The sequence below is a fragment of the Hemicordylus capensis genome, chromosome 1 (assembly GCF_027244095.1).
Source record: "Hemicordylus capensis ecotype Gifberg chromosome 1, rHemCap1.1.pri, whole genome shotgun sequence".
Lineage (NCBI taxonomy): Eukaryota > Metazoa > Chordata > Lepidosauria > Squamata > Cordylidae > Hemicordylus > Hemicordylus capensis.
This window is the reverse complement of record NC_069657.1, coordinates 278,353,438-278,380,086: the sequence shown is the minus strand read 5'-3', so window position 1 is coordinate 278,380,086 and position 26,649 is coordinate 278,353,438. Positions and strand designations below refer to the sequence as shown.

Genomic DNA, 26,649 nt, shown 5'->3' with positions numbered 1-26,649 from the left:
TATTATTCCCAATCAGAGCCACAAATTCTCTCCCTTTTCCAAGTCCACTGGGTTGGATCTTAAACACTGCAAATGCAACAACTCTTGAAGAGCCCTTGAAATGTGGTTTATATTCATCATAGTCATTGTCACAGAAGCGAATTTCCCCTCCCCTCCTCCTTGCAATTCCCCAAAAAGCCACTAATGTCAGTCGGGTATCCTTGAGAATGGTGTAGAATGTATCATGAGGAGTTGCAATAGGAGGAGAGAATTCCTCAAAACTGGATGCAACACCTTCTGATTCCTGCACCCCATCTCCAGCAATTCCATCTCCAATTTCAGCCCCACCCCCACAGTTGCATCCCATTCTACTCCCAAGGGTCCCACCAATCCTCAGGAATGGCAGTAGAGAGGAAGGGCAAGGAAGATTGCTTGTGTGAGAGCCATTGTGCTTGTGTTAAGATCTAATTCATTTTCTTCATTGGAGTCATGCAGAATGTACAGAGTAAGCCAGGATTCCTGTCAGAAAGTGCAGGGGAAGGAGAGAAGGCAGAGATGAAAAGTGTTTCTGAGAACCAAATAATTTTTAATATGGTGATTACAGAAGTGAAAACACAAACACTGCAATGAGCCTCAAGAAATCAAGTTGAGACCTACAACTTCGTGGCCTAGAACTCCCATAATCCTTGGCTATTGGCCACTGTGTCTGGGGATTATGGGAGTGGTCATCCAAAAAGAACCAGGATGGGGGGGGGGGGCAAAGTTTAGCAGGCCTGGCTTAGAGTGTCAGTCTAGAATTGGGGAGATGCTGTTTCAAACTCCCATTCAGCCACAAAATGCATGGGTAATCTTGACTTCGTTAGGGGCCACATTCAGTCATAACACAAAAGTGCAGTTAAATGGAACAGAGGTTTGAATTTGTGAATGTCTGAATGCATGCAATTGTGGTTTCACAGCAAAAGCACAGACTTTTGGTTTGCCTCACCAAACTCCAATTTGAACCTTCAGTTTATAGTATGTTTCGTCACCACAACCTGAGGTTTTTCAGCAGCAGAGTTGTGTCCAAATACAGATGCCATCATAACTGCAGTTTCGTGTTGTTTCCAGAATCGTAATCATAGAGAGGGTGGCCCAGACCCACCCAGGATCACACCTGCTCCATGCCTGCAATGCTTCTCGCTGGCTGTCCCCCATCTCTGAGCCCATAAAGCAGTTGCCCAGCAACAGGCATGCCACAACATCCCATCCCAAGCTTCAAAGCCTGTCAAATGAGAAAGCCACATGTGGTCATTCCCTCTTCCTACTCTGTCCCCCACTCCTGGCAGAAAGGAAAGAAAGGGGACAGGATGGCAAAATGGCTTTGCTCTCAGAAAATGAAGTGATCAAGATGTTGTTCACAAGCACATGCAGCTGCAGTGGCATCATAAGCCAGGCAACCCAATGAGAGCACTGGGAAGGGAACATATGGCAGGGAGGTGATACCTGGGGTTGGGTTTAAAGGGCAACCCCATCCAGGAACTCTTTAATGGCTCTGCTCTATTTTTTGTGCAATGATGCTGGGAAACAAGGGCCCAGCCCCTTCCCCTTGGGGGAACAAATGTGGTCCCTAGGCTGACTCATGCGAAGGGCTGGGTAACAGGATCAGCATTGCCTCCACTGAAAGGAGTGATTCTTCATATGTAATGAGGATGGAGGCTACTCCTGAGTGGACCACTCACTCATGAGAGTGTAAGGCCATGTGGATACCCCTTCACAACTCCTGAGAAGAACCACCTGTGGGGAATAGGGGTGTTGGGCAGAATTTCTATTAATATGTAATGACACCCGTTCTCCCACGAACCACTCTCTCGCGAGAGTTTCAGGCCCTGCAGATATGCATGCAGGCCAGAGACTTCCCAGCCTGGTTGCTCTATACAAGTAAGCCACAGGGATGGGTAATCTGGCAACAGTTTGTCAAAGAAAGAATCCAAATATAGATAGATAGATAAGCAAATACCCTTTAATTACAATGAAGACCATTGTAATTATCCCACCCAGGTGACACAGACCGGTTCGGGAGTTAAAAACTCAGTTTTAAAAATCACAGTCACATATATATGATGCTAAAATAGTCTCTGTAGAAAAAGAAGTTGAATGTGCTGAAGGTTTCTCAATGTAAATGAAAAAAATCCAATCTAATCTTTTTGTTGAAGAGTACTCCATCCAGAGTCAGTGCTCCACTGTAGCTTGTTATATTGTTAAAAACTGCCAAATGCATTTTGACCGAAGACAAAGGTCTTCTTTGGTGGCAAGTGTCCCCACTGTAGAACAAAATATGGATATAAAGCATTCACAATGGAGACTAATACCACACATATATTATACTCCAAATCCCAACATTTAAAACAGGTTTAAATAGCCAAACATCTCATGTTGTGAAAAACCATCCTTACAAGAATATAGAAATCAATAAATTACCACAGTAGTCTGTTGTTCTTCCAAAGGTATAGGTATCTCATGAAGATGTATATAATGCTTGCTATACACTATTAAACTCCATCCATTGAAGGAAGAGGTTTTCACTGGCTTCTGTTTTCACCTCCATCTGCTTGTTCCAGCCAAATGGCTTAAATACAGTCTACTCTTTCCCTTGTAGCAATTGGACACACCTGTGGTAATACCCCAGGAGATACACTCTCCTGGGGTCTCAGACAACTGGGGCTACCCTCTCCCGTGAGTCCCCATGGCGGCAGATTTGCATACACCACAACGCTGGTCTGAACCTGGGAAATTTGAATGAGAGTAAAGATCTGTCCCTGGTCCTGGTGTTTCCCCAGCCTGTCCACCTGGCTATGCCTGGAGACATGGAATGTCAAAATATCCTTTGGGTGCCTCAGAAGGCTTCCCTGGAGAGGAGGGGATGCTGTGTAAAAGTTCTATCATTAACAAGAGAAAATGGGTGCCCCGTGCAAGCAGCATGCAGTCCAACAGAAGACTGAAGGATTTTGAGCCAACGGTCCTTCCCAGTAGACTGGCTCTCTCATGAGAGTGCTAGTACCCTGGCAACAGGAGCAGGAGTGTGGTTTGGTCTCCGTGGACTGCTTTGCTGGGGTGAGCCATTACAATAGCATCCTTGGTCACAGCGGGCCAAACCCCAGGATCCTTTCCCCTCCTTCATATACATATCCCCTCCTAGGAAGTCATTGTGTTCCCTTCCCTTCCTGGAGTAACAGAAAAACAGTGCCCTTCATCATCCCCCCTCCCCGGCCTGGAATTGTGCTTGTGTGAGACTGTTTTGTTGTGGTGCTCTTATGAGGACAGTGGTGTAATTGTTGTCAGAAGGAGAACTTGCATGGCATTTACATGGATTTCAATGCCCTTTCTCTGCTGAGGCTGGGTGGACCTTTCTGAAAAGGCACAATCGCACTTTGCACACTCCCTTGAAGATTGTGGCTAATGGCTGTCAGCCTGGAGATGTGCTGATACCTTGCCCACAATCTGGTGACACGAGTGCTATGAAGCTTGCTGGGATGCAGCCTCAGTAGAGCAGGAAGAGGGAGGGGCTACCCTGCCCTGAATACAGAGATTGCCGGACTGTGGTTGGATGAATGTCTGCAACTGGATTCATGGTTAGAAAAATTAACTGTGGGTTCGGCAACCTCTGGTTTCACATTACGTCCAAATGCAGCCACTATCTGTCAGCCTAACCTGTTTCAGGGGCTTGTTGTTAGCAGAAAACAAGTACAGAACATTAGAAGGTGGCCCATGGGATGTGATCCCCCCATGAATTGCTCAAAGCCCTAAATCTCATCAGCCAGCTATCTTCTCCATGGCCTCTTCCAGAAAGAACCTGCAGCAGTGTAGGCACCTGCACAGAGTACAGGAATGTAGGAACAAAGGAAGCTGCCTCACACTGAGTCAGACCATTGGTCCATTTAGTGCAGTACTGCCTACACAGACTGGCAATGGCTTCTCCAAAGTTGCAGGCAGGAGTCTCTCTCAGCCCTAACTTGGAGATGCCAGGGAGAGAGCTTGGAACATGCAGATGCTCTTCCCAGAGCAGCCTCATCTCCTAAGGCAGTGGTCCCCAAACTAGGAGCCTCCAGAAGTTGATGAACTACAGCTCCCATCATCCCCAGCCACAATAAATTATAGCTGGGGCTGATGGGAGTTGTAGTTCAGCAACATCTGGAGGCTCCCAGTTTGGGGACCACTCCCCTAAAGGTAATATCTTATAGTGCCCACATGCCTCCCATTCAAATGCAAACCAGGGCATATCTGCTTAGCAAAGGGGATAATTCATGCTTGCTACTAGGGCTATGTGGTCGCCAGGAGTCGACACCGAATTGACTACACACTTTACCTTTATTAAGGATGTGCGAATGGGTTTGAAGTCAAACTCGTTTGACATTGAACATGGCTGGTTCAGTGGTTCGATGTTGAACCACCCCTGAATTGAACCAGCCCCTGTTTGACCCAATCTCATGTAGCCTAGTCATGACCCAGGGAGGCGGTGAGTTTGATAGATAGATAGATAGATAGATAGATAGATAGATAGATAGATAGATAGATCCCACAAACCCAAACCAAATTGAGGGGTGTTCGGGGGCATCCAAAACTTTACAGTTTATACTTTTGATATCAAGAACGCTTCTAGATTTGACAAATCTTGTGTGTTTGTGAATGAAATGCTGGAGATGAAATGAGTCCTCAGGGATAGCTGGATACATTCAGATTCTTCGGGGATCCTGAGGGAGCACAAAGGTGACAGAACCTCATTAATTTGCTCAATCAGTTCAGGCTCCAAAACTCATTATATTTTGTGTGCATTTCCAGAACAAGCAGCCATTAGAGTTTTCTGACGTGTCATGGTTTTGTGAAGATGCTTTCATCTCTGTCGTGAACTTTTACTTAAAACCTTCTGTGCAGCTGCTCTCTACATAATTAGCACCCTGGCGTACATTTTGCAAAGTAATTTTGTCTCACAGTAAGACAATTTTTAAAAAGAAGACAAAAAATTACTTTTGTTTGCTTGATAACATTGGATTTTGGTTGTGGTTTCAATACACTTACGAAATGAAGTGCTTCATTGATTTCAATGCTGAAGATTTATTATAGCGACATAAATAACAGCAGCTATGGGGTATACAGGCAGACTTTGACCTAGGAAAGATGAATTCATATTTGAGTTCAAGTATGGAATCCCTGGGTGTTCTTCCAAAGTGTTTTATCTAAAGGCTTCACAGAATAATGGGAGGTAAGAATGTCAACCCTTATCAGCTAAGATGGAACAGGCAATAAGTTATGCTTAGCGTATCCATTTTAAATGGCTGGAGAATGGAAATGGATGACAAGAAACAGGTTGCCCTATTAGAACCCTGTTACTCATAAATAATTTGCAAAGAAGAAGTACACGCTGAGCAGGTCAAGTCTGCAGAGGGTACAAAAATAATCAGGACAGTAAAATGCAAAGTATAATATAAAGGGCTCCAGAAGTTTCATTCTACATTGGACAGCAGAATAACCAGTGAGAGCCAGAGAAATGCAAATGGAACAAATGTAAAGAAAAGAGAAATGCAAATTGAAGTAGATCACCCTAACTGCCCATATATACTACTCATGGGTTTCAGTTTTCAGAAGTCAGCCTTTGAGGACCTTTAAGCAGCCAAGATCTTGACACCCCAAATGTTTTTTGTTTTTAAATTAAATTAAATTGAATTGAATTGAAGTAACAGTCAAAACAATCCTGGCTTTCAGCAATGCTGCTCACCACACTGGGGCTACGGCAGACATGCCAGGCAGTCCCGATGCTGTGGAGACTGAGTGGTTGCACAACAATGGGAAGAACTGTGGCAGCGCTACTTGCACAACCATTCGTTCTCTACAGTGTCAGGACTAGTTTGAGTTGCCCTTTGAGAATAATGAAACTGAAACACTGTTTCAGCTCAGATTTTTTTAAAAAAAAAAATCTTAGTAACACTAGATATGAGTAGGAGACCACTTCCCCTCTCTTTCCAGGCAATGGATCCATTAGTAGGGATGTGTGGACCTGTCTGGGGGTTTGGTTCAGGGGTTCAGGGTTGAACCGAACCCCTCTGGTTTTTTAAAAAAATGGCCACCATGCATGTGTAAATGGTCTCTGCGAGGCCCTGGGCCATGCCAGGCCTCACAGAGGCCATTTGTGCATGCATGGTGGCCTCCAAAATGGCCACCAATTTATGGAGGCCCGAACGGGCCAGTAAACTGATTAAATTCAGGCCATGGCAGTGATGTTAGAGGCCAGCGGGGGTGGAGGAACCTTGGCGGACCCCTGCCCCCGTGGCCTACAGGAAGCCCCCCCAAAGGGCTGAAGGTAAATTAAAATTTACGCGAACCCCCCAGACCAGACTGGACCAGGGGGTTCGGAGTGGTGCCAGACTGAACTGGTGCAGTCAGGTTTGAGTCCGGTCCGGACACGAACCGAACCGGGCCAGCTGGTTTTATGCACACCCCTATCCATTAGTTCCTGTCTTGTAGCCTACTTGTTTTAACATGTTCTCTCTGCAGTGGTTGCCAGCCTTTGAACCAGTCCCTGTAGCTTTTCCTTTAACAGCTCTTGGAGTGCAGTGATAGCAAGTTAGTTCTATGAAATAAAGAGTTTCATTTGCTTACTTCTTCACATCAAACAACTTTTAAGGCTTAGGAAAGACCAGGCTGTTGTTCCCCTGCCCTCGCCCCCCACCCCAACCTTTGCTTTCCCTCTTTCCTCTGTGTACCAGAGCCAAGCAAGGAATGCAAGTGGTTTAAAGAGAGAGATTTCTTAAAAATAAAATAAAAATCTAAACATGTTTTTAATAGAGGGGAGGAGAGCTGTTTTTGTGGTAGGAAGCATGACATGTCCCCTTAGCTAAGCAGGGTCTGCCCTGGTTACATATGAATGGGAGACTACAAGTGTGAGCACTGTAAGATTCCCCTTAAGGGATGGAGCTGCTCTGGGAAGATCATCTAGGTTCCAGGTTCTCTCCCTGGCATCTCCAAGATAGGGCTGGGAAAGATTCCTGCCTGCAACCTTGGAGAAGCCGCTGCCAGCCTATGTAGACAACACTGAGCTAGATGGACCAATAGTCTGACTCAGTATATGGCAGCTTCCTGTGTTTCTATGAGGACCCAACTGCAGACTTGTTTAAGGGGCAGCCCTCAGCGCCTTCCAGGTGGCCAAACCACACTTAAGCACTTCTGCTCCCCATGGCCATGATGATTAATTTAGCATGTGCAATCTGGTTGTGGTCATATGTCATTTTCTCTCCGCAAAATCATGCCTAGCTTTATAATCATCTCTATGGTGTCAGGACATTGTCTGAGGGCACATATTGCAGCCACCTTGCTGAAGCTAAGCAGGCTACGTCTGGACAGACCCAGCATACCCCACAAACAGTTTGTGCTGAACTAGTTCACCCTGAACTGGTTGGGAGATTCGATCGTAGGTTGAAATGGGTATGGTTTGGTCCGTGGTCAAACTGAACCAGGCCCGGTTCAAGTGAACCGGTTTGGCATGGTAATGGGCAGCCGGATGGGGGTGGCGAGAGAAGAGAAAAGCTCCTTACCCTGGCCAGCATGACCACTGGCACCACCGCTCGCTCGCCCGATGTAGCCACAAGTGTGCTCCCCCCTCCTTTACTAAACTGCTGGCTTGGCGGTACTTCAGTTCTAAGTGCCATTTGTGTACTGTCCAGACACAAATGTGTGTAGCCACACAATATGGGCTATGCAATATGAGCCGGCATCTTGGTAAAGGAGGGGCGAGCATGTTTGTGACCACGAGCAGCATTGAGCAGTGGTGAGTGGCAGAACCTGTAGCTGTGCCAATAAGGGTAAGCACTGCAGCTTTTTTCCTTTCTCAACACCCCTGCCCGCCCACCTCTTACCTTTTGAAGGGCCCCCACCCCCTGGACTTGTAAAGGGGAATCCTCATTAGATTCCCCTTTAAAAGTATATTAGCCACGTGGATCGGATGGCCAGTTAGACTGAACTGGTCTGAAGCAACGTGGTTAAGTTTGAATAGATTTGTATTCAAACCGAACCACATTTTTTGTTTCATGCAGTGCATGATGTGCATACCCCTATTGGTCAGTGCCTGGTTGGAATTTCTGAGAGCCCTAGGTACCCTGAGTTCTATCATGAAAGAAAGGATGGATATACAGGTAACAAATTAAATATTCAGTCCCTTCTCTTGGACACCATCCCCCTGCCACATACACACACACACACACACACACACTCCACCCACCCCACATCAGGGGTATAAAGCTCCTTCTGCTTTAGGCTTCCAAGTGACTCCGTGTTTTCAAAATGGTATTCTGAATGATCCACCGCCACGTTCACCATCAGAGGACTATCGTTCTCAATCACAGAAATGCATCCCCACCATACCTTCAGTCTCTTTAGATCAGGCCTGCTCAACTTCGGCCCTCCTGCAGATGTTGGCCTACAACTCCCATAATCCTTGGCTATTGGCTACTGTGGCTGGGGATTATGGGAGTTGTAGTACAAAAACATCTGGGGGGCCTACGTTGAGCAGGCCTGCTTTAGATAATCAATTCAGCGAGGAGCACCATGACGCAGTAGAGCACATACAGCTGAACAGGAAGAATAAGATTCTTCCTCTAATCTGGTTAGAAGTTCAGACTCATTACACAATCACTTAGGAAAATGTGCTTAATATCCAAGGTTTCCATGTGCAAGATGGCACACCTAAGCCAAAATGCAGTGTGGGACATGCTGGAGCCAGAGGCATCACCAGAGGTCCCCTCTCTCTCCAAGCCCCAGCAGTCAGGGCCAGGAAAGCAGCATGTGTTCTACTCACATGGTTCCAGAGATCCGTGGTGAAATGCATGCTGGTGCCAGCCAGTGCTGCACACAGAGTGGCTGACATGAGCTCCCTGCACCTCACGTACAGGGAGGGAACCACGGTCCAGCTGAATGTGGTTCTTAAGGGGATCGTATAGCCAGGCGTGAGTGTCTGGAAAATCCAGAAGATGCTGGGGTTCTCAACCACATGAAAAGGTTGGTTGTCATTGGCCTTCATCTCCCCTATGAGGTGGATGAGGAGACGTGGGTCCACATGACCAGGACACTTTCTGCCTGATGACTGTGTCCACTGCTTGACTGGCAGCATGCCCTGATTCAAGAAAGCCTTCGCACAGCCCTTGTCAGCACTAGTCAGAGGCACACTAGCACTGCCAGTGGAGGCAAGGAGATCCGGGTGATGCCGCACTGGTGCTTCCACCCCGATGGACTTTAAGAAAACGGAGCACCAGCGGGGGGAAAGCTGAGGGAGGGGTAAGTGCACCCTCCTCCGCCCTTAAAGATGCACATCCCTGCCTTCAAACCAGTGGAACCGGCCACCGTTTGAACTGGTTCAGAGTTTCACTGTTTGAACTGGGCCTCCAAACTGATTCCTTGCACATCCCTACTGATGAGTACAGATCTGGTTACAGTCAAAGACAGGATTGCAGTTTTGTTGGATGACCAAATAATGGTCCAGTATTGTGGACCTTATTGCCTTATTGTGGTTCAGTTCAGATGATACTTTTAAACAGGCGTTTAGTATATCTGTGGTTTTTTATACCCACTTAGAAAACAGATTCTGATGAACAGACCACTGCGGATAGAGTGTATTCTTCTAATCGTGTTTTTAGAACCTTCCTTTCACATGTGCAGGCCTATCACTCCCCTCTCTCAATGTTTCCCAGATTTCCTTTGTTGTATTCCCTGCTTCAAACACAGCACCTTCTCATAGATATAATTATATAAAATGATAGTCATGCACAGCACAGCAAAGGACAGCAACAGCACAGCTGTTGGAATGCAGTTGTTTTCCAAGGCAGAACTGAGAGCTTTGGCTCCTTTCTCTTCTATGGGGACATGCTTACCCGCCTGCTAGCTTGAAAAACACAAATTAAATGGGCATGTTTGGAGATCTCAGGGTGAGATCTTAGTAAAAGGGCTTGCAGTTTGCAAAAAATCTTCCAAATATCAGCTCTTTCTGTGTCTCTAGCCATTCCTATCTCTATGACGTTTCATTGCCATATGTTTCAATGGGAAGGTTTCCCCATATTTTATGGGGAAGTAATGCATTTTTGTGGGGCTTGGGTTTTTGTTTTTGTTTTGTGTTGTTTTGTTGTAGTCTGGATGAGGTCTGGAACCTACCCACAAAAACTAGATAGATGTTTTGTGTGTGTTGGACTGGGAGTTTCATGTCAGTGATTGAGGCCCAAGCAGTTTTAGTTAGATAGCTCTCGATATCTTTAGATAGGTAGGTAGTGATATAGTGAGCTCCAAACTGGAAAAACCTTTATAGGAAAGGATCCTCACAATTTCTAAGCTCACAACTCCACTTTTCCGCTGGAGAATGAAAAGACACTGAGGTGCTTCGCATGATCAAAGTGAAGCGCCTAGAGGTGGTTTGTGGGGAGAGCGGGCTTAGCCCACTCTCCCTGCACAGGAGAAGGGAGCCATCCCTGGGCAGCCAGATCAGCCGTCCACATGACTACCAGCTCCGTGATAGAGCCAGTAGGGGCAGTGGGGATCAAGGGCTGCCTGGCCCCCGGAAGTCCCAGGATGCCCTGCACAAGAGCACGAGGCATTCTGGGGAAACCCCCAAGGCTGAGAGGCTAGTTGGAGCCTCATAGTCAGGGGTCTCCTCAGTCACCATGGCACAAACCCGCACCGTGGCGACTCATGATCACCCAAACAGGGTTAGCGGAGCGCTCGCTCCACTAAGCTCATCTGGGGGGGGGGGGGTGTTAAGCAGGTTCTCACGACCACTCAAAAGCTGGGCTCCCTTAGCCTGCTTTTGAGCAGTTGTGTGAATAGCCTCACTGTTTTGCAGCTGTAAGTGGGGTACTGGAAAGTGAGGAAGAGAAGGCAAGAGACCAGGGTTGACCCCATACCTGCCAACATGTCCGTATTTTCCCATTCATCTGAATGAGAAAATAGGGACCTATTGGCAGATATGTCTCTGCTATGCCTTAAGGGACTTGTCTGGCTCCCCCGAGCACACCTTGGGCTCTCTCCTCTTGCAACCTCTCCTTCACCCTCAACCTGACTGGGATCTTCATGAGCAAAATGCTCTGCCAGATCCCAGAAGGAAGAAATGAGTGGGGAGACTGAAGTGGCTGTAAGTGGGGCTCTGAAAGGTGGGGGAGTGACCAGGTGTCATCCTTAAGGCTTGGTGGGGAAACTGCCCCCTTTTTTCTTGTCACAGCAAAAAATAAAATAAAAATAAAAATCCATGTTTGAAACTCAAACACATATCCGTGCACACACAGTTTTTCACATTTGTATTATACTAGAAAGTGGGTGAAATTTGTAAACAGAACGCTTGCCTTGTAAACAGCACTTATTCCACCTGGTCAGTTAGTATGGCAGAGATTAAAAGGACTCTCTTACAACTCTCCACCTCAGGCAGAGGTGAAGAAAAAAATTGTGACCAAAGTAAGTCTCGCCTACATAACTGGATGATCCAGTCTTGAACTCTGTCCTGTTTACAATGCAAACTCTATGGTTAAGTGTCTGGTAGGGGCAGGGAGGGGACATATCACATTGCAATTCAGATGATCATCTGATCACATGATATTGACTACCCCACATTTTAAATCCTTCATTATATTTAGTATTTAAATCCAGGGTAGAGAATGTGTGGTTTTCCATTCAGATGATCATTTTGTACAGAGAAATTTAATCACGTGTCGAAAGTATCTTCTGAACTGGCCCTGTGTATTTTGCTGTGCAGAGGCTTCTCTGGTTTTATTGCATTTAGAAAAAGATTATCTGCAAGATGAGCCTTGTAGAATCATGATCTTTTCTTTTCTTTTTGCAGACAAGATATTTTCTATTATTCATAGTCTTCATGCCATGAGCATCGAAAAATAAAAGAATAACTTTTTTCAGCCAAGCAAACAGAGGCATACTCTATAGCCGAGGTTGTGATTTGGAGCAGAATGAACCCTCAGAATCTACAGCTTTTCCAGCTGATATGTAAAATAAATAAATAATGCACCCCATTCCCACTTGTGCCCTTAGCTCACAAGCATATTTGCTTTCCTCATAAGCCTGTCAATATAAGTTATTTAGTGGAACAATTTATCTGAACTGAAAACAGGCTTACCTGCCAACAGAAAACAACATTTCTTTTCCAATCTATTTATCCAAATTAAACTTTGATTCTGTGACTGTCATGGTAAGCTGATAACTGCAGGCTGATGTATTTTGTGCACTTTTAAATAAATGTGTCTCTTAGCTTCGTGCCTGCTTCTGGGAGAAATAATGGCATTTCTGTTTATTTTTCAGCTGGTTAATTTCTGGTTTTTCATCCAATAACCCTTCCTTTATTCAGATTCATGGTTCCTTCTTAAATAGAAGCTTTTCAGCAATATAATTTAATGCCTTAATTATAATTTAAGAGATAAAACCTAGGTTTGACGGGTTCTTATGTAACTTCATGAGGAGCTTTAAAGAAGAATGGCTGTCTTCTGACCAAGGAACCCATTGCTTCGTCGGATGTATAGTGCGCTCATTCTACCTGACACAAAACTGACAGTCGTGTCAGCATTCCTTATGACTGCACTGATTTTTTGAAATGATTATTTGCCATTTGCATTCACTGCTAGCTCTCAAAATCACTGACATCCTTTGTTTGGCTGTCCTAAGACCATCATCCTGGCTGTGCAGCAAACATATCTCCGTAGGCTGAACTTTAAAGCTGAAAACTAATGTATCTAACCACCTAAATTTATTCTGTTTATCCAAATTTCTCACTAGGGGCAGGTTCACACCTAACACGGAACCTGGGGTTCCCAAGCCCAGGATATTGAGAGAACTTGAAGTTGGCACTGCAGACGACCACGTATCTTACGGAAGTAGCCAAGGTGAACCAGAGGTGCACCCCCTGCCTTGGCCTCCCAGTGAGGCCTTGGATTGCCCTTCTACTGCCTTGTTTTGCCCTGTTACTGGAAAGCCTTCCTCACCATCTGCCTCTCAGCCATTGGTCCCAACTGGAGAGGGCTGGCTCACCTGGAATAAACCAGAGGTTCACAAGGAGCATGGGTTCTGACCTTGTGCACCACTTATTGGCAGCAGCACTTGGTTTCACAAGCCAACTTCAAATCTTGGTTACACATCTAGATTTGATTCCCTGAGTGAACCTCGTGTTCCTACCGTGGTTCCATATTACATGTGAACCAGACCTATATCTCATATAGACCCAACATCAAGTAGATGGCAGCAGTCCTCGTATTCTAGAGAAGTGGGTGGGTGCCCCTTCTCCACTCCACCACATGTATGAGTCCTGCCTCTCAACAGCTGATCATGTAAAGTTAGCCCATCATGTGATTCTCCCCTGCAAATTGGGGGAAAGAAATAATGCAACTGGGGTCTTCACACATTCGGACATCCATATGCACCTTGGCTATAAATCCTATTGGCAATAAATCCTATAAATCCTGGGCTATAAATCCCATTGCCCCCTTGAGTCACCTAACCATTCCTGAGTTAGTAGGTGCTATATTGCCCTCTGGACATTGGCTGGCAGCAGAGTACACCAGGAGGTCCCTTCTCTAGCAGCACACTATGGTGGTGGTGTAGAGAGTAAGGAACTTGGGTTCTGGTGCCAAATCTGTGCTTTGAAGGTTACGGAAGGGGAGTACTTGCCCCTTCCTCCATCATGTGAGGACTGCTAACCCATTTACTGTCACTCTGGCTTCTCATCCTTTTCTCAGTTCTTTGGCTTTCAAAGGGCCTGATGTGGAGTTACATATATTGAGAAAACTCAAAAACTTTCTGTACTGCAGCTTCAGAAGAAGGAACAGATTAGAGGTGGGAATGGTGTGGCCTATACGGTGCTCTCGGTACTTGGATGTAGATAAATTATATGCATTAGAGAGAGAGCAAATCTCTTTAAACTAAAGCTGGAAAAAATTTTTAAAGGAAAAATTAGAATGGGGCCTTAATTTCATCTCATGGAACTGCGACTATATCAAATGTGTGTCAGTGTCAGCCTGGATTGAATTCCTTCTTTTCCCCACAGGAGTGCTACCTGCAGTACTAATGGGCAACTTGAACTGAATGCACCAGGATGCAGCTCAGACTCTGCACCTCTGCAGATTCCTGATCAACGTGAAGTGTAATTGAATTTTGAACAATGAGTGGTGTTTATACATTTTGCTGACATTGTGCAAAAGGGTATAAGCACTAACTTATACGTTACCTTGGAAGCGATATTTGGAAATATCACTTTCCTTACTTCTAAGATTTAAATATTACTGCTGTGAATGCAGCAAAGCAGTATGTGAATATGTGGAATACAAACACCAGGCACAACACTTGAAACCTGGTCTTCTCTCTCTCTTGTTGCTTTTTGCAGATGCTATGAGAGTCATTTTGATGGTTGCATTCAACAGATATTTTGTCATGTGACTGGTTTCCCAACAAAACTGAGTTTAGAAGACAGATGCCAGAGGCTCCTGTTTACAGATTTATCAGGGAGCTAACACCATGCATTCCTCAACACATTTGTGGAAGTGTGCAACAGAATCTATAATGTGAAATAGACTATTGTTACTGTCTAGACCTAGTCTTGGGTAATTTGCTTTTTGGACTACAACTCCCATCATTGCCAGCCACATTGGCCAAAGGCTGGGGACAATGGGAATTCTAGCCCAAAAACAAGAAGTTACCCAAGTCTGCATGCATTTCAATCTGGCTTGTGGCCTGGTTTTGAGACCAAAACAATTTTTGTTTTCTGGTGGACAATCTTTACCAGTAGTATATGGAGAGTGTGACCCTGTGATTATTCTGGATCTCTCAGTAACAACAACCAGTGTCCTCCTGGGTTTAAAAAGTGATGCAGCTACAAGTTGAAGGGTGGAGAAACATTTGAGTGAATGCCATAAAAGGTACTGATAGCAGGATGCCATGGTGTAGACAAGCACAGTTCCACACAAAAGTGGGGCTCCCTCTTTAAAACCTCGACATCTAGGGCTGCAGCTTTAAATCAGTATGTTTCAAAGCAAAGAATCCTGCATAACATTTGCCTTCACAAGTGTTTTGAAAATAAAGGATGACTTAAGGATAAACTGTCTTTCCCATTGGCAATGTCATAAAATTGGGAACCTTTCTCATAATTGCAGCCACGTCTTCTAGTTTCCCTAACTATGGTCTCTCATCCCTCCATTACCCAAGTCCTACCTACCCACTAGACAGACCTAGGCCTTGAGGGATAGAAATAGCTCCCTGGGTGGAAATTGAATGGGCGGGACCTGCCTCCTAGCTCATCTCTGGTTTGCTTTCCTCCTCCTCTCTCCTCAGCACACTCTGCCCCTGCCCTGACTCATTCTGCCTCATTCTAAAGAAGAACAAAAACAACTTTGAATATATCAGAAGTAGAAAACCTGCCAGGGAGGTGGTTGGCCCCTTAAATGATGAAGGCATGAAATTGATTATTAAGGAGGATAAGGAGATTGCAGAGAAGCTCAATTAGTTCTTTGCATCTGCCTTCATAGCGGAGAATACTGACCATATATCCTCTCCAGAATTAGGTTTTTCAGGTTTCATGGCTGAGGGACTGGGTGAATTTGAGGTGACAAGGGAAGATGTTCTAAACTGTCCTGAAAAGGTAAAAAGTAACAAATCGCCAGGGCCAGATGGCATCCACCCAAGAGTTCTAAAGGAACTCAAATGTGAAATTGCCGATCTCCTAGCAAAAATATGTCCCTACAATCAGGCTCTGCATCAGAGGACTGGAAACTAGCCAATGTGACTCCAATTTTCAAGGAGGGAGCCAGGGAGAATCCGGGAAATTACAGGCTGGTCAGCTTAACTTCAGTGCTCGGTAAATTGATGGAAAGCATACTTAAAGACAAAATTGTTAAGCATATAGAAGAACAGGCCTTGTTGAAGGAGAACCAGCATGGCTTCTGCAAGGGAAAGTCTTGTCTCACTAACCTTTTGGAGTTATTTGAGAGTGTCAACAGGCATGTGGATAAAGGTGATCTGGTTGACATAGTATACTTAGACTTCCAAAAAGCTTTTAATAAAGTTCCCCACCAAAGGCTCTTAGTAAACTTAGCAGTCATGGAATAAGGGGACAGATTCATGTGTGGATTGGTAACTGGTTGAAGGAGAGGAAAGAGAGAATAGAAATAATTGGACAGTTTTCACAATGGAGGTAGGTAGGAAGTGGGGTCCCCCAGGGATTGGTACTGGAACCAGTGCTCTTTAACTTGTTCATAAATGATCTAGAAGTTGGGGTGACCAGCAAAGTGGCCAAAATTACAGATGACACTAAACTATTTAGCGTAGTGAAATCCACAATGGATTGTAGGAACTCCAAAAAGATCTCTACAAACTGGGGGGCTGGGCAACAAAATGGCAAATGTGGTTCAGTGTAAGCAAGTGTAAAGTGTCATAATTCCACATTGGGGCAAAAAACAGCAACTTCACATATATGCTGATGGGATATGAGCTGTCGGTGACTGACCAAGAGAGAGATCTTGGAGTCATGGTGGACAGCTCATTGAAAGTGTCGACTGAGTGTGTGGCAGCTGTAAAAAAAGCTAATTCCATGCTAGGAATAATTAGAAGGGGGATTGAAAATAAAGATGCTAATGTTATAATGCCCTTATACAAATCTATGGTGCAGCCACATCTGGAGTACTGTGTGCGGCTTTGGTCACCATATATTAAGAAGGATACTGTAGAACTGGAATAGGTGCAGAAGAGGGCAATCAACATCATCAGGGGCCTGGAGCACATTCCTCATGGGGCTAGCCTACAGCATCTGGGACTTTTTACCATGGAAAGAGGCAATTAAGGGGAGACATGCTCAAAGTGTATAAAATTATGCATGGAGTGGAGAGGGTGGACAGAGAGAAATTTTTCTCCCTCTCTCACAACACTAGAGCCAGGGGTCACCCCATGAAACTGAAGGTTGGGAAATTTAGGATCGACAAGCAGTAGTACTTTTTCACACAGTGCATAATTAAGCTATAGAATTCCTTGCCATGGGATGTGGTGATGGCTACCAGCTTAGATGGCTTTAAGAGGGGTTTAGACAGGTTCATGGAGGACAAGTCTATCAATAGATACTAGTCTGATGGCTGTGGGCCATCTCCAGCCTCAGAGGCACGATGCTTCTCAATACCAGTTGCAGGGGAGCAACAGCAGGAGAGAGGGCATGCACATACTTCTTGCCTGTGGGCTCCCCAGAGGCATCTGGTGGGCCACTGTGTGAAACAGGATGCTGGACTAGATGGGCCTTGGGCCTGATCCCGCAGGGCTGTTCTTATGTTCTTATGCTCTGTTATTGCTGTGGCTACTCAGACAGGAGCCTCCATTATGGTTTCTGAAGTTCCCAGACCCAAAAGAGAAAGTAAATACATATGACAGTTGGCTTTGCAGCAATCGGGCCTTGTTGGTCACGGAGGGAAGCTCCTCACAGCACCATTAAAAGCTGCCTCTCAGGGAGCTTGGTTGCCCTTGAGGATTGCAGGTCTTATGCTGCTGAATAGAGGAAGGCAACAGCAATAGAGAAAGGGCATGTGTTGGGTGGCTCTGTGCTCCTCATCTCTGTGATGATCTCCCACTATGTTCCCAAACTACCGTGGGCTAGTCATTTGCTGGTCATCTGTGCAGGCCGGTCATTCAGCTCGGTGAATGAGCAGTCTGCACCACTCAAGTTAAACCCAGGGTTCCACACTCATAGGAACATAGGAAGCTGCCATATACTGAGTCAGACCATTGGTCCATCTAGCTCAGTATTGTCTACACAGACCAGCAGCGGCTTCTCCAAGGTTACAGGCAGGAGTCTCTCTCAGCCCTGTCTTGGAGATGCCAGGAAGTGAACTTGGAATTTTCTGCATGCAAGCAGGCAGATGCTCTTCCCAGAGTGGCCCCATCCCCAAGGGGAAGATCTTACAATGCTTACATGTCTCCCATTCAAATGCAAATCAGGATGGACCCTGCTTAACAAACATAACAATTTATGACAGCTACCACAAGACCAGTGCCAAAGTCAAACTTCGCCAAGAGCACCAAAAACCCAAGGGCCAGCCTTGCCATTACCATGTGCTAGGAAGCAATCGTGGAAGCTTTAAGCTTTGCTTTTGTACTTCCCATAGAATAGGCCAACTAGATGATTCTGGAAAGCAGGATGCTTGATTAAAATGTACAGCATGACTCTTACATTCATTATGTCTGTGTGGTTCTCAAGCTACGGATGCTGTAGCAGGACTTGTGCCACAATAATGGTAAGGGGAAGTCATTCCTGCTGCTCCACAGACATGATCATCTCAACACAGCATTAGAGTGAAAGTTGTTGTTTTACATAAGGAGGAGGCACACATCTGAAGCTTTTTAACTTCCTTATAAAAGGACCTGGGAGAGAAGACAGAGAAAGCATGGGGTGAGGGGAGGTTGCGGATGTTTCATTCTCTCTTTTCAGTTTAATTCTCAATGCTGCACATCTCATTGAAGGAAATGTCCTCTGAAGGCAGTGCTGGGGATTAAAGAATGTGTTGGAAGCATTGTTTGCTGTTTTGAAGTTCCAATCCACACCTTTTCTTTTTGACTTCTTTTCCTCTGAGAGTTAAAGCAAGAGCCCTTGAATGTGATCTTCAGAGGCTTAGCCTGTTCACCTACCTATATCTTTCCCCCTCTTTCTATTTTGCTCTTGGTTTGATTTAGAACTATACGAACAAACAAATCTTGAGTGAAAGTTGCCCACACTGAATTTTCAATTAGAGTGTAGTTTTGCTACTTTAGAATAGTTAGCATCCAGTCATTAGGGCTTTAAATATCCACAGTCAGATCTCCATGAGTTATAATAGTTCACCACTTTAAAAAGCTTTCCACATTATCTTGTTCATGAAAAGCCTTGTCGAATGCACTAGGCTGGACTCTCTATTCTGCTGATGTCAGGGTGATAGAGGTCTGGGGGCAATAAAATCTGGTAGTCAAGCTGGGAAAGAGGTGGACAATCAGAAGTTTGTAAGAGCACTTTGAGTGCTGTTTATCATATGACTGAAGCCCTATTTAATAGGGCTGTGTAAAGTAGCCGCACTTCAATCCAGGGCACTTCAGAGGAGTCCCCTATTCTATTCAGACTTGCTGTGGAGGAGGCGTCCTTCTTCACTTCAGACCAAACCCTTCATGGGGAAGGAGACAGGCCACCTTTCTGCATCTTGGCTCCTGGCAGCAAGGTTATAGTCATTGCTGATCCAAACCACAGCTGGATGATATTTGTATGAGCCCCAAGTCTACATTTCAGTATGGAGAGATTGGATTAGGAGAGAGAGAGAGATTTCCTCCCTTACATAATAACAGAAGATCATGCCATGAAGTTTATTTTCAAGAGGACAGACAAAAGAAAATAATACACAATGCACCAATTAACTTATGGAATGTATTAACATAAGATGAGGTGACGGCCACCAGTTTAGATGGCTTGAGAAAGGATTAGACACGTACTGTACGTGTTAGCTAGGTCTGTCAGTGTCTTTTGGCTTGCTCGGCAGCCTGCTAGACTCCAGCTGGGAGGGGCTGAGCGGACAATGGAGGGTGAGATGGTGAAGTCATGTGGGCCGGAATGAAGCCATGTGGGCTGCCTCGCACCAACCCCCTGCTTGCTTGCTTACTTGCTTGCTTGTCTGCCCTCCTGACCCCTTAGCTGAGGAGGAGGCCGAAGGGGAAGATGACCCACCAAGCCCGTAGTGTTGTCTTCTCCCTACGACTCCTCTTTCCCCCTCAGCTGCCGCCACCCGCTTTCAAGTATTAGTGTGCAGATGCTCTACGCGGGTCAAGCTAGTTTATAATTAAAGCCCTCACCCTCACTCTTCTATTGCCAGATTAGAAATTGTCTGCTATATTCCTACAGTTTCTTGACATTTCCTTCTCTGTTCCTCCAGCTGTGAACTGGGCCATGCATTCCAGATTTAGCTAGGGTTGTGATTCTATTCACATTAACAAAAATAAAATAAAAGGCAGAGCTGAATAATATAAATTTTTCTTCAGAACGATGATTGATTCCCAAAGCTTTCTTTGCCAATCGTTATTTAAAGCAATTACTTAACATTAATACAACACTGTTTGCTTTTTTATTAAACATTATTCTTCAGTATTGCTTGTGTTTGTGTTTATGTATAGCTCATTTCCTATTTGAATGTTTATAATATTTTCCTTCTGATATTAGTTATTAGGAAAAATGTCATCTGAATTTGTAAACTCAGTGATTTAGAAGTCATTAATGTGCGGAACCAAGTTTAATAGTTTTCAATGAATAATTTATTCCAGCAAATATTCCCCTTTTTTTAACTCAAAGAACATCTGTGAGCAGACTGTAATTTCCTCTAATTTCCTCTAATTCATTCATTATTTTGAGGGCTTTCAATAAATTTTGTTGTGAATAATTTTAACTCGCTAGGCCAACATATGCAATAAAAAGTGAAAACAGGATCCCGCTTAGAAGGAAAGCACTGGTGACACACAGCATTTTTACCAGCTAGCTCAAGAATGGGAATAAAAACATTACACTGATAAATGCCTAAGATTCCGTGTGTGTGTGTGTGTGTGTGTGTGTGTGTGTGTGAGTGTGCACAATTTGCATTAACCTAGGTGCCTGAGGGACAAATATAATGTCTGCTCATTGCAAAGAAACAGCAAATGGAGCTAAACTGGGCCATAACTTTCTCAACAAACAGCAGAGAATGAGCCAATTAACTGATGAAAATAGGAACGTGCATGTGAAAGTGTAAGGAGCATGGCCAAGCTTCTTACAATTCTGACCACAAGCATGCCACAAATGGAAGGCAGAGCACATTATTCCAGATTACCAAAGCAGATGAGCCAAGCCCATATCTGCTGACATTTTGCAGAGAAGATGAAAATTGGGATATATTTAAAACAACCATTTCTTTGCAACAACCAAGGATTACTGCCCATGCCACCCAACACCACCATATTACACATTATACACAGTCTTAGTGTTGTGCAGCCACTGACATGCAGATGCATAGAGGCACAATTAATTAATCCACCCACCCATTCAGAGATTCATTTTCTAGAGACCCTGGGAAGAGAGTTGAATACTGAAGAATGACAATTCTAGCAACCTGAAAACTTAAACATTTTTTTAAAAAAAACCACTAAAAAACACCCACACCTGAATACAGCATCCCCAGAGACATAAAACAGAGAGAAATAGAGACAGTGATTTAACAGGGACTGATTCCGGAAAATAAGGCCCATCCACCAATGTGGTGTACTGTATATTATGCACCAAATGTCCCTTGACTATTTACATAGGACAAAGTAGACTGTTCTTAAGACAATCACTAAATAGCCACAAATGTTTCAAGAAAAATACCACCAAGAAGCCAGTCAGTTATCACTGCGACAGGTACACAGCAGCACAGAAATGAGAATAACTGCTCTTCAAAAGATCAATCCTGGTGGATGCACGAAATGGGGAAAAGCTGAACAGGAGTTCATATAAAAATTGGCACTATTAACCAAGGGCTTAAGAGGGATTGCGGTTTCCTTCCACACTGCAAAAATTCCATACTTTCAATAAAGACCATTTTCAAGCAAGGCAAAACTGCTCAAACTGAAGGAAGTCTCCCCACCAAACCGAAGGGAGTCTGCCCACCAATCCCATGTCTTCAGCACTTGATGGCTGTGTCAAAGATCCCATCATCACCTAGGGCAGGGCTAGGCAGATGTTGAACAACTTCTCCCATCATCCCCAGCCACAGCTGGGGATGATGAGAGTTGTAGTTCAACAACATTTGGAGGGCCAAATTTGCCCAGCCCTAACCTAGGAAGTGCTTCAGAGTATTTACCTATTACTTCCTTTCCTAGTCCATAATGTCCCTGCCATATTGTGACAACTTTACAAAGAAATACAAGCAATCGTTCTAATTATAGATAACAACCTTCTTTGAGTCCTGCAGAGAACTAGCAGGTTAAACTTAGAATCATGGATAGTGCCTTTTGAGCAGGGTTGCTTCAAGAGAACTCTGAAAATCTATCATACGTTTTATCTGCCATAAAGGTTCATTGGTCTGGGCACTATACTTGTAAAATTCTATATAGCAAGAGGATGCCATTCAACATCCCATGCCATTCAACGTAGGCAGTGACTGGTGGAGGTGAAAGGGGGAAGTGCTGCTCACCCCGACAAATAGATTTCCTCCTCCTCCCACCACCACTCCCCCATCTTGTGATAACTTGAGAGAAGATATTTTTCATGCATTCAGAGCACGTTTCTTTGCACCCAGACCCAAGGAGACACGTACGCAGTTACTTTTGGTAAAACTGGCCTCTTTATTAACATTCCAATTGCAGTGGACTTGTTGAAGCATTCAGCACTCCACCCCCTCAGTGCGGGCACTCACAGGTCGGCCACGCATGTGGCCGCCTTACTCTAAGGCCGAGGGCGCTGGCACCTTGGCTCAAGGCAATTTGACCGCTGACAAGCGGGAACGCCCTTTTCAGCCAACCTAATGTCAGGTCCCTGCTGTCGGCACTATTCCTCCGACGCTGTCCAGCCATACGGAAGGAAGCCGCCTAGAGCGGGGTAGGAGTTGAGCTGCATCCCCGATCTGTCAAGCCTCAGGGGATCAGCGCCTCCTAGTTGAAGCCCAAAAGCTTACTTAAGGTGCTGCACCAGTTATTTCCCAGTTTTTACCCGCACTGTACCTGCCACAGCGGACGTTAGCCTAGCTTAATGCCACACACCCCACAGGCCCTTCAGGACCATTGCCAATCCCAGCCTCAGTCATCAATGAGCAGCCACATCCCCTCAGGTGAAAGGTGTACCCCATCACCCCTGTAGAGTGTGGGCTGCAACAAGAGTATGTCATCGTGCGGAATGCAACCGCCCCCCCCCCGGTGGCCAGAAAGCGTGTCATCGCCGCGTTAACTCTCCGTCTAGCCCTATGATCTTGTTCTGCTAACGTGCCCCCACCCCATACTCTACGCTGAGGGATGTCAGACAAGAGTATAACCATCTCCAGGCACCATGACAGCACCTCCTCCAGGTCCCGTATGGTCTGCTGAGACAGCAAGAATCCCGGCTGGCTGACTAGGTTGTTGCCCCCGAAATGCAGCGGCAGGATTTCCGGCACCGGATTCTCCTTGGGCCCTCTGCATGCCCATTCTTCCAAGCTGTTCCGCTGAGGCCCATTGCCCCAGGCCCGCCAGCGTTCCAGGTTCGGCGCCCTGCGCCCATTTGAACGCCCCAAACCAGAGCGTGGCCCCAGACGAGGACTCTGGCCCGCTCTGTTGGAGACACCGCGTGGCTGAGACCCGCGTCCCAGACCACTGTGTGCTCCCTGTCATATTGCTGAGGCCATTCCATGTTCCAAGCCACATGGCTGAGACCCGCCTCCAGACCACTGTGCGCTCTCCACCATATTGCTGGGACCCAGCCATTGGTGTTCCATTCTACATTCCAAGCCACGTGGCTGAGACCCGTATCCAGACCACTGTGCGCTCTCCACAATATTGCTGAGACACGCGTCCCAGGCCATTTGGTGTTCCATTCCACGTTCCGAGCCACATGGCTGAGATCTGCACCCCAGACCACTGTGTGCTCTCCACCACGTTGCTGAGACCCACGTCCCAGACCATTCCATGCTCCAAGCCACCTGGCTGAGACCCACGTCCCGACCACTGTGCTCTCTCCACCATATTGCTGAGACCCGCGTCCCAGGCCTTTTGGTGTTCCATTCCATGTTCAAAGCCACATGGGTGAGACCCACGTCCCGACCACTGTGCTCTCTCCACCATATTGCTGAGACCCGCGTCTGAGGCCATTTGGTGTTCCATTCCACGTTCAAAGCCACATGGCTGTGACCCGCGTCCCAGACCACTGTGCATTCTCCAGCATGTTGCTGAGACCCGCGCCCTGGGCCATTCAGTGTTACATGCCACGTCGCTGAGATGCCTGGCAATGGAGGGTCGAGCCCGTAGAGTGGAGATCTGAAAAATATTAACCTGTGCAACTGCATCATGTTGAATTATTATTATCCTCAATCCTTGTTTATGTATTATTATTATTGTCTTAACATGTTATATCCTGTTTTTCCTCTCGGGAGCCCCGAAGGGTGCACTACACTACTTGGTTCCTCCTCCCAGCTGCCCTGTGGGGCAGGTTTAGGCTGCGAGAGGAGTGACCCAGCAAGAATTGCAGCTGTTACTCCCCAATATTTATTTATTTATTATTGTCTTAACCTGTTGTATTCTGCCCTTCCCCCCGGGTGCCCAAAGGGTCCACTACACAACTTGGTTCTTCCTCCCAACAACCCCGTGGGGCAGGTTAGTCTGCGAGAGGGGTGACTGGACAGGCGTCACCAAGCCAGAAGAATCATGGCTGAATGAGGAGTCAAACTCAGGTCTCGTCCATCGGGTCCCCCCACCTGCATGCAACCAGGAGAGACCCTGCCAGCCAAGGGGCAAGCCACCCAGCAGCCCTGAGGAGCCGGTAAGAAAAATGACTGGCCCGCAGTCATCTAGTAAGAACCATGGCTAAGTCGGGATTTGAACTCAGGTCTCAGTCCTGGTGCATTTAACAGATGTTAGGACTAAATCACAAGAAAGGTGTTGCAGCAAGAACGGTGTTGCAGCCCGGCCTCCCTGGGCCAGCACACAACAGCCCTGCGGAGCGGGTTGCACCCAGAGAAAGACTGGCCTTCAGTCACCCAGTAAGAATACATGGCTGAATGGGGATTTGAACTCGGGTCTCAGTCTGTGTACATTTAACTGATGCCAGGTCTGCGTGCATTTAACTGATGCCAAGACTAAATTGCAAAAATAGCGTTGCAGCCCTGCAACCCAGGGCCAGCCACACAACAACCCTGCGGGCGAGTTGCACCCAGAGAAGAGACTGGCCCTCATTCACCCAATAAGAACCATGGCTGAATGGGGATTTGAACGGAGAAGAGACTGGCCCGCATTCACCCAATAAGCACCATGGCTGAATGTGGATTTGAACTCAGGTCCCACTCTGGGCACCTACAACTCCCGAAAAGATCAAATTTGCAGGAAAGGTGCTGCAGATCAGCATCCCTCAGACAGGCAATCTAATACTATTATTATTGCTATTCTTACATTTATATCCGCCCTTCATCAAAGGAACCCGGGCGAACCCGGGGCGGTGCACCACACACTCAAGATTCTCTTTCACCACAACCCTGCGAAGCAGGCCAGGTTGAGAGAGCAGCGAGTCACCTAGGCCCAGCGAGTCACCCGGCCCAGTCTCACCCAGCCAGCATTGCGGCCGAGTGGGGACCCGAACGTGGTCCTAGTCCAGCACTCTAACCACTACACCACACCGGCTCATATTACTATGCGTGCATTGAACAGCAATTTATCCAAGGTTCGTTATCAAGGTCTGGCTGCCAACTCCTTTATTATTATTGCTATTATTTATTCTAATATTCATGTCCCGCCCCTAGTCCAGCACTCTAACCACTGCACCACACTGGTTCTCCCAGCTAGTACCCCAGCCTGATGGGTATTCTCATGGAGGAGAGCATTTATTCCAAGCATTTGAGAAGAGTGACTGGCCAGGAGCCCAGCAAGAAACAAGGCTGAGTGGGGATTTGAACTCAGGTCTCAGTCTGGGTACATTTAACTTGTGCCAAGATTAAATTTGCAAGAAAGGTGTTGCAGTTCAGCACCCCTCAGATAGGCCATCTAATACTATGGATGCATTTTAACAGTGATTAATCAGTTGGTCATTATCAAGGTCTGGCGGTTAACTTATATTATTATTGTAATTATATTATTTTTGCATTGATATCCCACTCTTCCTCCAAGGAGCCCAGAGTGGTGCACCATGCACCTGCGAGTTCCTCATCACCGCAACCCTCTGCAGCAGACTAGGCTGAGAGAGAAGTGACTGACCCAGAGTCACCCAACTAGTATCTTGCAGAATAGGAACTCGAACTCGGGTCTCCCCAGACACAATTCAGTACACCAACCACTGCCACTCGGGAAGAGAGCACCACTACCCAGCAGGGAACAGAGTGCCTAGCAAATAAAACAGGGTCATTTTTATTCTATTACTGGGAAATGAACATAGTACCTGAATGCAGTAAGTATAACACCCTATCACACATCTCTCTGTCTATAGAGACAGAGAGATTTTTAATAGAGCAGTAGACATGGCCTGGCCTCCCAATGCATACTACATTATTGCTACAACCCGGCCCTCCAGTCCACCATTTTAAATGATTGCTCCCTGCTCCAATTTCAAAGGACCTAGTGCATTTAATACAATTTGCTCTACATATTCCATTCCATTCTGTTTTTGTTAAATCCCCTCTTGCTTCAGTTCATTCCCTCCCTGCCGCCCATTATCCTTTCAAAATATAGAACTTTTCAAGCCTTAAAGACCCAAGGATTATATCCCCGAGGGGTGGGGGTGGGGGGCAGTATTCCACAGTATCGAGGCCGGAAGGTGGCCATGGGCAAAACCAAGCAAGGCTTGAGAGAGGGTGGGAATTTTGCAGACTTTGCAGAATGCCAGCCCCAAAGGCCCTTCCAAACCCACAGTGGGGGGTGGGTGCCCATTTAAATGATCCCCAACCACTACTACCCTCCCCCTCAGGCCTGCTCCAAACCTGCCATACGATGCTCCCGGGGGGGCCTTCC

General features: G+C 46.1%; 1 long non-coding RNA gene across 1 annotated transcript; it reads right to left on the bottom strand.

Moving 5' to 3' along the window:
- Nucleotides 1–553: 553 nt before the first annotated feature.
- LOC128344714 (uncharacterized) lies at nt 554–26,649 on the bottom strand. The gene is made up of 3 exons (XR_008316006.1): nt 26,619–26,649; nt 12,107–12,252; nt 554–2,279 (listed from the first exon to the last, which is right to left on the bottom strand). It is a non-coding gene; the product is annotated as an uncharacterized LOC128344714 (long non-coding RNA).